Source organism: Equus quagga, chromosome 7, assembly GCF_021613505.1.
Source record: "Equus quagga isolate Etosha38 chromosome 7, UCLA_HA_Equagga_1.0, whole genome shotgun sequence".
In the NCBI taxonomy this organism is placed as follows: domain Eukaryota; kingdom Metazoa; phylum Chordata; class Mammalia; order Perissodactyla; family Equidae; genus Equus; species Equus quagga.
This window is the reverse complement of record NC_060273.1, coordinates 61,689,344-61,701,206: the sequence shown is the minus strand read 5'-3', so window position 1 is coordinate 61,701,206 and position 11,863 is coordinate 61,689,344.

Here is an 11,863-nt window from a genome sequence, read left to right as displayed (position 1 = left end):
ACTGCTTGGCTGCAAGCAGGGTGAGAAGCCATCGGCAGAGGCCAGCAGCCCCTCACCCCGAACTGACAGAAAGTTCTGGAGAGAGTGAGGAAAGAAGGACTTGCAGACCAGAACACGGCTTAGGAGGCAGGAGATCAATTCCAAGTGGCTTGGACGTGCACAGCAGCCCTGTGGTCACAGAGGCTGAACTAAACACAGCACCCAGGAAGGCCGTGAGAAGCTTGTTCCCCCCTCAAAGGGGAAAGAAACCTGCCCCCTGCCCGCTCAGCACCCCCTTCCATACTGACCCCAAACCTACCTTGCCCTCCAAGGAGCTCTTTTTGTTTTCCTTGTAGGCAAACGACTGATCAGACATTGCATGAAAGCGAATTTCACCACTTATGCCACTGGGCATTCTAGGTAGAGAGAGAAGTATGTGCAAAGTCAAGGAGGTACAAAATGGAGCAGTGAGTGTGGGGGATTCGAGTGAAAATGAGTTTTCGGCAGAGAAGGAGGCTGAGGAGGTAGCAAGGGCCACGTCGGGCCCCTGGCTTTACCTGTAAACTCCCATGGCCCCACCCACCCTTCCTACCCCTGTGCCATGTGACCCTGCAGCTAGGCCCTCATCTCCGCTCCGTTGGTCTTCTCATGCCAAACCCCTAAATCAAACTGATAAACAAGGCGTTTGGGGAGATAAAGTAGCAGAAAACAAATTTCCTTTCTGGCTTATATATGAGGTTACTTGGGCTTTATTCACTAAATTCTCCTTCTTTCATATCTTCCCATAACCCAGAGGAGTTACCAAGGATATTCTATTTTTGAGGAAGATTAGCCCTGAGCTAACATCTACTGCCAATCCTCCTCTTTTTGCTGAGGAAGACTGGCCCTGAGCTAACATCTGTGCCCATCTTCCTCTATTTTATATATGGGAAGCCTACCACAGTATGGCTTTTGCCAAGTGGTGCCATGTCCACCCCTGGGATCTGAACCGGCGAACCTTGGGCCGCCGGGAAGCGGAACAGGCGAACTTAACTGCTGCGCCACCGGACTAGCCCCGGGATATTCTTGATAAATTAGTTTTTGCTTATTATTTGACAATGTAAATTCATCTTTCAGAAATTTCACGTTTCTAAGTTTAATAAAAAGCAAGTTCCAAAATAGCATATAAGGTACAATCCCATTTTGGATAAAATGTTTGTACATATATTTATATGCAGACATAAAAGATCTAGAAGGATATATGGACCAACTGTTGAACAATAGTTATATATCTGAGTGATGGGATTACAGATGATCCTTATGTTCTTTAGATTTTTCTGTATTTTTCTCAATTTTATGAAAAAAGCATGTGTTACTTTTATCACTAGGAGAAAACGATTTCAAATGGAAGAAAAAGGTTTGATCTACATTTTAGCCAAAAGTGTGAAGTTGGTTGTAAGAAAGTGAGAATAAGGAGAAAATTTCAGGGAGAAGTGGTAAAAGAAGACACAACATCAACTTGTGCATGACAGAATCTTCCAGGGGTCTCAGCCCGCCCTCACCGAGGGAGGCTTGCGGCCCATCCTCCGAGCCAAGGCCAGTCAAGCAGGTGAAGAGAGGATCATAGAAATGCCTCCGCCCTCCAGGAAGTCTGGTCCAGGTGGAGATGTGAGTCACGTGTGCAGGAAAAGCATGCCAGGCAATAAATGAGAGGTGAGCTGGAGAGGGAACTGACCTGGGGGTCGGGAGATATGGGTTGCAGTCCCAGTCCGGGAACCCAGCGACCTTGGGTAATTGCTTCACCTCTGTGAGCCCCAATCTCCTTATCTGTCAAAGGGGTATAATGACGATAATTGGGATGCTGTGATGATCAGACGAGATAATCTATCTGTGACTGCTTTGTGAACTCAGAGGCATGTAATGGTCACCTTTCAACCCGCAGCAGTGCCTCCAACACAAAGGCAGCCACACATATGGTGGAAATTCAGACCCAAGCAGTAGGCAGGTGGAGAAGACTGTTTGGGAACAGGGCCACCTTTGGATGGGTCTTGAAGACCCCACCCGCAGGCAGCAGCCCGCACAGCTCTGACGTTACAGAATAGGAGGTCAGGGAGGCTCTCTGCCCCAGCTCAAAGCCCTGCACAGCCAGTTCCCCTCTGGAGAGCAGCACAGCCCAAGGAGAAAACAACAGGAGCAGCCGCCTCCGGGCCTTCTCTGAATGTCCAGTCTTTCCATAACTTAACTGCCTGCTCCAGGTAATCACTTTTCTCCTGCCTATGAGCTTAGGGCAACAGCAGTTCCCAATAACCAGAGACTTAATAAGGCTAAATTATAACGAGTGTCCTGCGGCATTACACACCGCATTAGCACCAAATGAGTTCATTAGAAATTCATTAGGAGTGATTCTGTGCCAGCCACAGGAATTCCTCATGCTTAGCCAGCGGCAGGAGAGGGGGCGATGAATAAGTGCGCAGGGAGCTGGATGGAGACCTTTGGCATCTGACTCTGGCCCGCAGCGATACTTTTCAAAGGTTGTGGGCTGCTTTGGTCAGAAGTTTGCAGGTGCAGTTGCTTGGATGTTGTTGGATCTCTATCTCCTGCCTCCTCCTCCTTCCTGGCTCTGGCCCCAGGCAGGATGAGACCAGTAGACACGAGGGTGGGCAATCTTCTTTTTCAGTCCTAGGGAGCTTGCCTGCCTGGCATCCATTCCCCCTTCCTCTGTAAGAGCACTTCATGTTCTCTCCGTGTCCTTGTTCCTCCCCCTGGGGCACATGGGTCTTTGTGGGACTGTCAATCAAGACCTTGCAGTCACCCCCAGGAGTGGATATGTGTCCCTAGCTCGGCCAATTGGACTTTCTCTCCTGGTACCTTTTTTTTTTTTTGAGGAAGATTAGCCCTGAGCTAACATCTGCTGCCAATCCTCCTCTTTTTTGCTGAGGAAGACTGGCCCTGAGCTAACATCCGTGCCCATCTTCCTCTACTTTATATGTGGAACGCCTGCCACAGCATACATTGATGAGTGGTGTGTAGGTCTGCACCCAGGATCTCAACCGGTGAACCCGGGGCGGCTGAAATGGAACACATAAACTTAACCACTGTGCCACCAGGCTGGCCCCTCCCCTGGTACCTTTTTATTAGCTAACTTTTATTAAGTATTCGTAGGTGCCAGGCCCCTTTCTAAGTACCCTCACGTATTGAGTTATCCAATCCTCCAAGTCCTTGAGAGACGGGTTTAATTGTCAGCCCCACACTGTCAACGAGGAATCCCAAGCAAAGAGGTTAAATGACCCATCCAAGTGATACAGCCAGGAATTGGCCAAGCAGGGAATTTGAGTCTTGAGTGGAGGGCTGTAAGGATGGAGGATGGCTGAAGGAGAGACACTGGACGGCAGTGGCCCATGGGGTCTGTCTCTCCCTTCCTTCCTGCTCCAGTGCTATGGCCACCTTGAGGTCTGGTGGTTTAGCTTTTCCTATGCCTACCTGAGCTACCCCATACCTTCCTCCAAAATTCCCGTATTATTTTTTAAAATTTTGCTCGTCACCAGGAATCAGTGTCTGTTACTAACAAGTAAAGCCCCTACCACGGGCCCGCCCTAGGTCAGCCGCTGGACGGGTCAAACAGAAGCACAAGGCAGACTTCTTGCCCTCCAGCTGGTTACATCTCAGACAGAAAAGCAATGGTAACAATTGAATCCTGCCCTCCTATGCAGGTTCTAAGTGGAAGAGAGCCCGGCCTGAGTGGGCTAGATCAGAAGGAGAAAAAGGCTTCATGGAGGGCACAGCCCATGATCTTGGGGAGACGTCACTGTGGTGGATGCCTTTTAGGCATCTGCCCATCCCACAGTCACTTTGTCAAAAACTGTCCCTCTCTAGCCAAGGCAATTGGCCCTGATGGCCGGGGTGGTACCTCACGACCCCATTGGTGGGGCGGAGCATCTGCACCTCTGTCTGTCTTTAGGGAACTCCCCACTGCATGCGTCCTGGTGGAAGGTGGGGTCCACCTCCCAGTGCAAAGCAGAAAAGGCCAGATATTTGTGTTCCCATCACCCATGGCAATGAGGTGTGTGCCCATGACTTGGGCTCCACCCATCAGACGTTCCCACTAACACGTTTCCTCTGCAGCTTGCAAAGATGCAAAGAAGCAGGGACAAGAGAATCCATTCTGGTGCTGGGGGCTGGAGGGGTACGTCCAGTGTGCAGGGGAATAGTGGCTGCAGTGCCACCACTGATAAGAGGGGCAAACTGCCCAGTCCAGCTCTTGATGCTACTGTCAGCAGGACCCTCACGAAACCCTTTCTGTGACGTGATTGTGGCTGTGGTTCTAGCTGCTTATCCACTCTCATCTCTGCTTGTTTTCCAGGCTGAAAAATTCTGTGATCTAATTGATATCCTTACAGTAAATTTCTTTTCCGCTCAAATCAGTTTTCATTGCTTGCAGTGAAGAGCTCCGCCTCCCTGCCCACAGCTGGTTGGACCAAAGGCGGACACTTGTCGCACTATAGACCAATCAGATTAACTCTCTCCTGACTTAGCTTCTGTTGGATGCTCTGAAAACCCTAGTGTGTGGTGCACATGGGCAGCAGAGAAGGACTGGAGAATCAAGTGGACAAAGTGAGAAGCTGCACATGGACAAAGAGAGAGAGGGAGAGAGAGAGAGAGAGACTGGTTCCTCTAGTTTCTCAGGAAGCCCTCTGTTTCCACCCCCTTGGATTCCCCCTGCATCCCTAAAAATATTAGGTTGAACTATATGAAATTGTTTTTTTTATAGGTCAAAAAGATCAATATCAGCAATTACGTATGGTGAAACGTAGTAAGTTCCATCTTTTGGCCTAAACTGGCTCAAGTGGGTTTCTTTACTTACAACACAATGGGCTCTGTCTACAGCAGTCACACATTCTATCAGCTCAAAAGGAGGGAGTGGAACAGGCAGAGACACAGAGCAGAACCAGAAAGCAAGGGTTTTTCCTGTCTGGCGGAGACTGTCTCCAGTGAGGAGGCTGCTCTGCAGACCAGTGGCTACAGGACTTCCCATCTGGTCTCTGGGCACTGTCTCTGAGGTCACTGTCCTCTGCTGGTTTATGACCCATGAACACCCAGAGGAACTTTAGCCCCACCTCGCTCATCTCAACACTATCATGTTAATACGCAGTCTTGAATAATGCTTTGGTTTTGTTTTCTCCACATTGTGGTGTCTCCTATTCCTGTGTACACTTTTTCCTACCTAACCTAACTGTCCACCAGTGAGGGACTGGCTGAGTAAGTTGTGGTATATTCATGCAATGGATTACTATATGGCCATTAAAGTAATGGCTGGGGCTGGGATGGCACTGGGGTGGTGGGAGTGATATAGGAGACTTGATAAGACCAGTTGCCATGGGGAATGGGGCTGGGAACCACCCAGTGATGAGGGGAGTGACTACTGAGCTGTTCAAAACCCAGCTGAGGGAGCATCACGAATTTGTGGTGGTGTCGGCCCCTGTTGTACCTTTTCTTCTGGTTGTAGTCAGCAGTCCTGGAGATGGCAGGTGGAAAGACAAAAATTGGGGGTCCAAAGATGGGACCTGGGAAGCCAAGGTGGCCAGAAAACATTGAGGGTCCTGGCAGAGCAAGTGATGCATCCACAGGCTGGAGAGGAAAGGAGGTGAGGCTAAGAGCAGGGCATGGACTGGGGAAAGAGGATGAGCTGCCAGGCTGGGAGCTCATTCAGTGGGGTGGGCACTGTCTTCTCTTCTGCTGTGTATCTCCATTCCCTAACACAAAGCCTAGTGCTCAGTAAATATATTTTGAATGAATGAATCAATGAATGCATCAGTTATAACTCTGGCATTAGAGCCAGAAACTGTCATTCTGCTTTTCATCCGAGAGCCAGCAGTATCCATAGTGGTGGCAAGTACCACTTCAGGCCAGAGACAATTGAGTTCAAATCCAAGCTTCATCAACCACAAGCTGTGTGACCTTGGACAAGTCACCTAACCTTTCTGAGCCTAGACTTTTTTCTGTAAGCAGTGATAATAACAGCTCTCTTGGAAGTTTGTTGCATGGATTAAATGAGATGCCATATATTGAGCGCTTCAGGACAGTGGCTGGCACTTTGGGATCACTTGCTAAGTACTGCAGGAGCAATAATGGTTTCTGTGAGCCTTGTTGGTTCTGGAAGCTGCAGCCAAATCAAATTGCTGCGTTTAGTTAGAGGACATGAGCGCAGGATCTGAAGCTAGACTGCCTCCTGCACTTACCAACTGACTGTGACACTTCTGAGCCTCAGTTTCTTCATTTACACAGTGGGGATGCTATCAGGACCTCCCTGGCAGACTGGCTGCGAGAATTGGGTGATGATTCCTGTAGAGCATTTAGCACACTGCAGGTGCACGATGATGCTGGCTTCTAGAATTCCCCATCAGCTGAGACGGAGAAGGCGCCGGGAGGAGCAGGCTTTGTTGAGGGTGGAAGGACGGGAGCTCTGGACATGCTAAGTTTGAGATGGCACAAGACACAGAGTGGAGCTGTTAGTAGGCAGTAGGATTTAAGTCCAGAGCGAAGAGGTCTGAGATAGGGAAAAAAATGGGGAGTCCTCAGCACATAGATGGTATTTAAAGCCAGGGACTGGATGAGAGCGCCAGGGGAGTGAGTGCTCAGAGAAAAGACAAGAATGAGGACTGAACTCTGGGGCGTGACACTTAGCAATGATGGAGATACTTGTCACTGCAAAGCTGGCGACCAGACACAGCGGTGTTGAGGGTGCACAGCCAGCCTGCCCAGAAGCATTTACTTAGCACCCTCTTTTTTTGTGTGTGTTTGTTTTGGGGAAGATTAGCCCTGAGGATTGGTCTGCTGCCAATCCCCCTCTTTTTGCTGAGGCAGACTGGCCCTGAGCTGACATCCGTGTCCATCTTTCTCCACTTTACACGTGGGACGCCTACCACAGCATGGCTTGCCAAGCGGTGCCATGTCCACACCCGGGATCTGAACCGGTGAACCCTGGGCTGCCGAAGCAGAACGTGCAAACTTAACCACTGCGCCACCGGGCCAGCCCCAACTTACTTAGCACCCTCTTATATGCTCTGTGCCGGACTCTGAAAAAGCACTTACAAAAATTAACTCATTTACTACTCATAACAACCCTTTAAAGTAGGCACAATTATTATCCCCATTTTGCAGATGAGAAAACTGAGACAGAGGAAGATAAATAACCAGCCCAAGGTCACACAGCCAGCAAGGGGCAGAGCTGGGATTCAAACCCAGGCAGCCTGGCCGCAGAGTCTCTCTCTTCTAATTTCCAATTCCGGATAAACCAAGTGCCGACTGGACTTTCCAAGGGAATGCTGAAGTTGTTAGCCTCTGGCTCTTGAGAGCAGAGCTAGGAGAAGCATCATGGAATAAACTGCCCTCAGAGGTCTCCTTTAGCCCTGACATTCTAGGACCAAGCCCAATTAGCATTTCAGATTCTTGGCTGAGGCAAGAAGAGGAAAGGGGGTTAACCATCTATAACCCTGATGGATCACTTATTCCATTCAAGGCCCTGGAAGGTTCTGGGGTGGGGAGGTTATGAGGAGGCCTAGGGCTTCTCCTCCAACCAGGGACTCAGCACCTGGACCTCCGCTCCCTGCCCCGGTTACTCTCAGGATGACGGTGGCTGATTGGAGGCAGGAGCCGGAGTTCAGGTGGGAAGTTGGGGTGGCCCAGGGGATTAGCCTCGGGGCCATCCTTTATCTCTATCGGGGGTATAGTTGCTCTCTTGGTTCAATTGCCCCATAAAAACCTCACTGTGATATGGAGGCAGTTGGAGGTCATTTACCCCTCGTGGAAGGTTCTCAATGATTGTCTGAACAAAGAGGTGAACCCCGGTGAAGAGGGAAAGAGGTAGGGCGTGGGTGGGAGGAGGGCTGGAGGGTCAGAGGCACCCAGACTCCAGGGCAGGGGAGAGGAGTGCAGCTGAGTCAGGCGTCTTTGCCACACCCCCAGCACTCCCAGCCTGCCGCTGACCTTGGATGAGCAGCTGCTAAGGAGAATGATTCTGATTGTGCAGAAGGAAGTCATAGGAAAGGGCGGTAAGTGGGGGCCTGGGGAGGCCCTCTGGTCCATCCTCCCAGCTCCTGCCCATGTCCCCTGGCCTGGGGCTTCTCAGAGTAACTGTGCATCACAACCACTGGGACTGGTCAAATGCAGATCCCAGGGTCCCCCCCAAGACATCCCAAATCAGACCCTCTGGGGGTCAGGGCCCAGGGATTTCCATTTTCCACAAGCGCTCCCCTCCTGGCCCCAAGGCACTGCGCCTCGGCAGTGTATGCTGAAGACCACACTGAAGAACAGCCTCACAGCCTATTCCAGAAGGAGCTGAACAAGTAAAATGCAAGCCACAGTATCCCAGGGCCTGCCAGGTACACATCCACGAGGAAGGAGAAATGCAGCCTCTCTCCTCAAGGGATGAAATTCTAATTGGGAATAAAAGGCACATTTTGTAGAGTTAAATCAATGCTACAATAGATAGTCCTTCAAAACCAAAGGCCTGGGCCGGCCTGGTGGAGCAGCGGTTAAGTTCGCACGTTCCGCTCCCGTGGCCTGGGGTTCACCTGTTTGGATCCCGGGTGCGGACACGGCACCGCTTGGCACGCCATGCTGTGGCAGGCGTCCCACGTATAAAGTAGAGGAAGATGGTCATGGATGTTAGCTCAGGGACAGTCTTCCTCAGCAAAAAGAGGACTGGCAGCAGTTAGCTCAGGGCTAATCTTCCTCAAAAATAAAATAAAATAAAATCCTTTAAAAAAATTAAAAAAAAAACAACCATAGGCCAGCAGGCCAGACAAATTGCCACTGAGTGGGAACAACAGCATCATTCACTGAGCACCTACGAAACACTAGATCCTGTGCTAAGCGCTGTATTTACATACTCTCGTTTCATCTCATAAAAACTCTAAAGACAGGTATTTTTATCCCCACTTAATGAGTAAATAAAGCTTTGCTTATTTGTCAATGGCTCTCAAACCAGCCTTCCCTGACGCTTAGGTGGTTGGGGGCTGTCTCTGTTTTCCCACAATATCCCAGTGTTACAGCCTACATTTCATTTGTCACACTGTGTTGTAATCACCTGTTACGAGGCTGGGTCTCCCACAAGACTTGAGGACAGATACTTGGTAGTTCCAGAGTCTAGCACACAGTAGGTGCTCATGTCACGTTTGTTGAGTGAATGAAGGCTGCGTGTCTGAAGTCTCAGAGCTAATAGATGAAGACTAATACGCATGACTCTAAAGCCTAGGTTTCCCCCTGAGCCATTACAAGCAGATGGTACACACTAGGGGGATTCCCGTAAGGGGCAATCTATAGGTTGGAGTAATCAGAGAAGGCTTCCTGGAGGAGGTAGAGTTGGAAAGACAATTCGAATTTGGAAAGACAGATGAAAGGTGAGCCGTCATTCCAGGTAGGCCAAGGCATGCAGGTGGGATTCTACACAGTACACACTTCCTGCAAGACCAGAGACCCACCCTCACACTTCTCTAGCTTACCCACCGATTGTCATCTTATATCTAACTTCCATCCCAGTTACTGCGGTTCAACTGTTTTACTCCAAGGTTTACAGAGAGACGCAAATGCTCCATTGTCTTCCCACGCCTGCACCAGAGTGACATAATGCATTATACTAGTGGATTTCTTCACTTGAAAAGTCCCTTTCAATAGCGAATGGGACAGTTTTCAGCTTCCATGAAGAAATAAGATTACCGTCTAGGATATACTGCGAAGTGGAAAAAAAGCAAGACAAAACAGTATCTTTGGATTTCATTTTTGCTAAAAGAACAGAAGGAAGAAAGGACAAGCACAAATATGTTTGTGCGCATGTGAGAAACGTCCAGAAGTTTATATGCTGAATTTAGTCGCAGCTGGTTCTGGAAAATGAAATGTAGAGAGATGTGGGGCTTTCACCTTTACTTTGCCAGTTTTGAGCTTCTGTCCTGTTAAACACTGAGCATGTATTAATTTTACACTTGAAACATAAGACACTATGGTGGGATTATAGGAGCTTTCAGTTTATTTGTGCTTTCTTGCTCCCAAATTTTCTACTGTGAACATCCGTTACTTTGAAAATTAAAAATCCTCCATAAAGGTTGCTAAAAAGAAAAGAAATAGATTTGCTAGACGGCACAATTTGTGATGCTGGGGGCAGGATGTTTGGAGGAAGTTCTAAAGATGTTCTAAACTCTGAGTCCTGAGAAATTCAGCACCTAGGCAAGCTGGGTGTAAACCAGTTCAGTCCCAACTTGGTGAAGCAGAGTGACTGAACTTAACCACTACGCCACCAGGCCAGCCTCCTACGCAGCCAAATGTTGTTCCTCCTCTCCCCAGAACCCCCCAGTACATAGTTGTGTATTCTAGTTGCGGGTCCGTCTAGTTGTGGCATGTGGGACGTCGCCTCAGCACGGCCTGACGAGCAGTGCCACGTCCGCACCCAGGATCTGAACTGGCAGAACCCTGGGCTGCCGAAGCGGGGCACAAGAACTCAATCACTCGGCCACGGGGCTGGCCCCTATGCAGCCATTTCTAACAATAAACATGTCAGCTTTATAGAAACACGGGACTGTCTTTATAAACTAATGCTAAGTAAAGAAAAGTCGAATGGAATATTGCATTTACATGGTGATTACGGCTATTATATATCTGCTATAATTAGAGTCAGTGAGAAAGAAAGCGAAGATGAGAGAGAAGGAGGGAGAAAATAGCGGAAGAGAACTGAAAAAATATAAACAGTTACAGTGTTAGGGTAATGGGATTATGGAGGATTTTTGGAAATATCCTCAAACAATGCTGACAGTTGTTTTGGTAGTAAATATGAACTATACACAGGGGCTCTGCGACTTTGGGCAAGTTACTTAAATTCTCTGAACCTTCGTCTCCTTCTTGGCAAAATGGGGACAATAATGGTACCTACTTCATGGAGCTGTTTTAAAGATTAAATGAGATAATCCATGTAAAATACTCAGTATTGTACCCAGTGCATAATAAACACTCAATAAACATTAGCTATTATTGTCGTTATTTCATCAATGTTGTCAATGAGGGGAAATTCTCATATGCTCCAGGTGGGAGCATAAACTGCTCAAGCCTTTCAGAAAGGCAGGAGAGTAATAGATACAAACATTTGAGGTACAAAAACCCTTTGTTCCAGGAATTTCATGTCTAGGAACTCATCCTTAGCAAATAATCTTAGTAAACAATTTGACATGTACACCCAGAGGTGTGAATTACTTATAATAGAAAAAGATTGGAAATAACCTAAAGATCCAGCAATAGTTATGTAAATTATGAAACATACATACAATAGAATACTCTGAAGTTATTAAAAAGGATATGATATACCTCTATGTAATGATATAGACACGTACCTATATCATAACATCAAAAAGAGGGTACAGAACAATAGAATCTCATTTACATAAGACAGTATATGTACACACTTAAAAGTTCAGAAGGATAGATATCACGCTGTTATCAAGGACCCTCTCTGCCATTGCTGTGAATCACTATATATAATTTATCATCAGAAAATCCACGATGATATGTGTGTGTGTATGTGGTTGTTTCCTTTTTAATATGTGTCTTTACGGTTTTTAAAAAATAGGACCCGCAGCTGGGGTAAGGAATTCCAAGACTGGAGACTGAAGACTGGCAAAATGTGGTAAAGTTGGTTTCACCCATTCAGAAACTGCTCAGGCTCAGGTCTGGGGGTCAGCAGCTGAAGTGAATTCTGCTTTGGATGGAAATGACAGGGGTTCATGGAGAGCTGATTCTGGTAAGGAGACAGACTTGCAGAATTTTCCTTAATTAATAATAAGAAGGAGAGCCTTGCAGAGTGCCTCATCCTTTCATCATCAGTCTGTTTGCTCCAGAGAGCAGTCCCACAAGACAGGTAGGGCAG